Below are 3,320 nucleotides of genomic sequence, written 5' to 3'. Positions count from 1 at the left end.
ATCACGCTGTGGAGAGATCCAGGCAAGGCTCCGCTCTGTTTTTCCTTATGTTGTGGGGTGGTCAGTTCATGCGACAGCCCATAATTTCTAGATCTCTTCATCTGTGTTCAGTGCCTGGTAGCAATAATTCAATGTAGGGCACAAAAAAATTTTTTTTTCACAGTTTTAACCCTAAAGATTTGTGTGTTGTTACAATACTTTCAGAAAACACTTCCTTCTGGGACGGAGAAGGCCTTGGAGTGGAATGTTCTCCGTGACTTCAGGCCAGACTAGGCAGCGGTGGGTATGACACGCGTTGTACAGCGTGGTGTTTTTCAGAAGCGCATTTGCAGGACAGTTTGTGTTCTTCAGTCCAGCTCAGGAGTTCAGCCCTTACCCAAAGTTAGCCCGTGTTCATTCGGGCTGAGAAGGCGGGTTTCTTAGACCACTCTTTAAAAATCTAAACAAAAAGCACTAACCAAATCCTTCAGCCTGGTTCTGAGCACGGGGCTAGCAGGGAAGAACGTCTCTTCTCTGGAATAAAAAGTACTTTGGCAGTCAGGCAAACCTTTTTAATGCTCTTTGTAATTTAGAGGGGAAACCTGCGTTTGGCCGGAGGAGACCTCCTAGATTTCCTTACTTATGGGTGGACCATAATTTTGGGAAGGCTTAATTAGAACTGAGCACGGGAGAAATAGAGGGTGGCGAGGGAAAGCTGGGAAACGGTGTGCAGCCAGAAGGTGAGGTTAGCTGCAGCGCTGGGTGAGGGGAAGGGGAACGGTGAAACCGAAGCGGCACAGGTCTGGCTGCTGAACAGCCGCGTGGTGAGGAGCAGGTTGTGAGGGAGATGATGCTGGAGCCACTGGGCTGCTGGAGAGGGGAATGAAGAAGCTAACGGAGAGGGACTGAGGCTGGGAAGTGGTGGGACCAGACCACGGACCAGGAAACTAATGTCCTGGGCTTGAGTACCATTACTGGAGGAACTGGTGTTGGGTTACTTTGTGGTGGCAAGACTGTGGGAATCAGGAGCAGGAGGCACAGGGGCTAAGACTGCGAATCGTGACCAGTGCCAGCATTTCCCAAGGAGTCTGAAGAGCGAGCAGCTGTTCTCTGGGTGGGCAGTAGCAGAGGCGATGCAGGTAGCTGACCCATCCGGCCTCGTTGTTGTGCCCATCTGCCTTGTGATGCGGAGTCCAGACCTTCTGCCTGTTGCTTCAGAAGGATGCAGTGTAAAGCAATGAAACGTTAAATGTTAAGACCGAGAGCTGAGGAGTTTGTGTGTTTGTGTATCGTGACTGCTGAGCTGGTGCGGCCTCTCGGAGCAGGGCTCAAAATGCTATGGGTGGTGCTGTCGTTGCAGGGCTCTACCCATTTTCTGACATCCTCATCCCAAAAAGTCAGTTCAGGTTTCGGAGCTGAGTCCTACTCAACAATTTGTTTTCTCTTTATCCACAACATCATGCCAAAGCCCTTCCCACGGCTCTTCAGTGATGAAGAGCGCCTGACTGACGAGGGAGTTACTCAGCGCTGTGTTTGTGTGATGCCTTGTGAAATGTTAAACTTGCTTTACCTGTCTGCATGAAGCACTTCCCTCCCTTTGCTGTCTCCGTTCTCCGTGTTGCCTTATTAAAGAAGGGAGAGGGCACAGTTTATGTACCTGGCTGCCATCCGTTCTCTGAAATGATGGCCTCTGATGTCATTTTGCTGTTCGGCTGCGTGGCAGCATTTCGGTTTAAGAAGTGTTTGAGTGGCAGCAGTGGTTTATAATAAGCTTTTCAGTCTGTTTTAAAAAAATGCATCTTTTTATTTCAAAACACAGCTTCAGCTGTTGTGTTTCATTGCCGTCATAAAACCTCAGAGCGGTCTGAGTAAACCAAGAATGGTTTGTTAGCTTTAAGCTGGTAAAAGCTTTGTTCTGTGCCCAAGCTGCTGCCGTGGCCGACAGCCACCCGCAGCCACACGTTACGTGGACTGAAGGCCCAGGGGATGAGGCACCGCTGTCTTCTGGGGCTCACTTTTGGGTGGTTCCCATAGAGCAGGTTTGGGGAGCCGAGGGCGCGTTCCCACTCTGCCCCCATCCTTTGGTTACTGACTGCCTGGGACAATTCCCAGCCTGACACCCAGATTTCTGGAGTGTGTCTGCGGGTGGCAAAATGGGATGAGCTGGGGACACCCACCATGCTTCAGATGTGGTCTTGCGTAATGCTTGCTGCAGAAAAATTCCCCGTGTCCTTCACTCCGCCCAGCAGCTTTACAAACAACATCTGTGCGTGCCATCGCCTGCTCCAGTTTGCTTCTGCTGCTGCAGTTGGTTACAAGGCACAAAGTCAGTGCAGACTCGGTGCAAAACAAATACTGGAGCCTTCAGTACCGGGCGAACGAGCTGCGAGCGTGGTCTTTCAGGCATGTGTTCGTGGTGGCTTAGATGACACACTGTTAGGAGTGAGATCCATCAAAGCTGGCTGTCTTGTCTCTCCGTCTTCACTTCTCTATGGGTTTTCCAAACCTCAGCTGATTAATTCTTTGCTTACTAGATGTGTAGCTCAGGCTGAATTTTTTTGTCAAAGAGTTGGGTTATTGTCAAAAATAAAGCTCGGAAAAACACGTTGTTTTGGCAGGCATCTTCCTTCCCCTCCCCTCCCCAACCCACGTTCCCGCGCTTGGTGTATGGTCTTGAAAGATGGTGGTGACGTGATAGCCAGGAGGTCTGTGTTAAGGACATACCTTCTGCTTTCCATGGTTAAAATCCCTTCTAATTTAAGCCTTTTCCTGGGGGAACGGAGGACGGGTCACAATTCCACACATTTTCAGTGAAGGCTGTTTAGTTATTCTGAAGGTTTGGCTCCATGATGAGCAGGACGTGGCTCAAATAACTGCATTTTGGGAATACTGGAAAGAGTAGCTAGGTCTGGGGAGAAGCTTGAAGAGCAAGAAACTCTCTGACGCTGTCACATAACAGCTCTGTGGAAGTAGAATCAAATGTCAAGTGAATGAGAACTAGTGGGAATGGAGGAGCCTGTTGCTGGCAGGGAGGCGAGGAAGAAGATGACCTCTTGTGATACTAGAGAGAGACTGAGAGCCAGTGGCAGAAATGGGCACAAGGTGAGGAGATGAGGTAGGTCATCGTGAGGAAACAAAAGACCATGGCAGAGAATATCCAGGAAAAAAGAGGAATTGATAACTACTCAGATACAAGAAACAGAGGAAAAACAGGGAGAACTTCGGGCTGTGCTTGCAGCCCAGAAGCCACCCGTGTGCTGGGCTCATCCCCAGCAGCGTGGGCAGCAGCTGGAGGGAGGGGATGCTGCCCCTCTGCCCCGCTCTGCTCTGGGGAGACCCCC

The sequence above is a fragment of the Buceros rhinoceros genome, unplaced genomic scaffold (assembly GCF_000710305.1).
Source record: "Buceros rhinoceros silvestris isolate BGI_N320 unplaced genomic scaffold, ASM71030v1 scaffold7259, whole genome shotgun sequence".
Taxonomy (NCBI): domain Eukaryota; kingdom Metazoa; phylum Chordata; class Aves; order Bucerotiformes; family Bucerotidae; genus Buceros; species Buceros rhinoceros.
The sequence above is the reverse complement of the archived record's forward strand: the minus strand, read 5'-3'. Positions refer to the sequence as shown.